Source organism: Arachis ipaensis, chromosome B02 (assembly GCF_000816755.2).
Source record: "Arachis ipaensis cultivar K30076 chromosome B02, Araip1.1, whole genome shotgun sequence".
NCBI classification, from domain to species: Eukaryota; Viridiplantae; Streptophyta; class Magnoliopsida; order Fabales; family Fabaceae; genus Arachis; species Arachis ipaensis.
The window spans coordinates 1,806,525-1,807,145 of NC_029786.2; positions in this window are offsets into that span (position 1 = coordinate 1,806,525).

Genomic DNA, 621 nt, shown 5'->3' on the forward strand with positions numbered 1-621 from the left:
GACCACTTATTTTTAAATTGGTCTCCAAAAAATATTTTTTAATTAAATTTGCATTCACCCTTCAAAAATTTAGTTAATCACGTTGGTTCTTCCATCACTTTTTTTGTTGATGGCGTCAAAGTTTGTTAATAATACATGTTAAGTAATACTACAACACATATTTATGAGTATTAATTGATTGTTAATATAATAAGTTTATGAAATTAAATCAAATTAATCCCAAACTGAAGGATTCCAAGTCCCTTCTCAATTAGGTTTCAATTTAATCTAATGTCATAAACTTATTATATTAGTTGCCCATAAGGACTACTAAATATGTGTTTGTGGTGTCACTTCACGTGTCATATCAATAAATTCTGACGTTAAGTTTATGATCAAATTAATCCCAAACTGAAGGATTCCAAGTCCCTTCTCAATTAGGTTTCAATTTAATCTAATGTCATAAACTTATTATATTAGTTGCCCATAAGGACTACTAAATATGTGTTTGTGGTGTCACTTCACACTTCATATCAATATCAGAGATTAAATTTACTCATATTTTATAGTAACTTATGATAAATAATTAAATATAAGCACTAGATATTTTGATTTTCATCCAAATGTTTTATGTTTTATTAT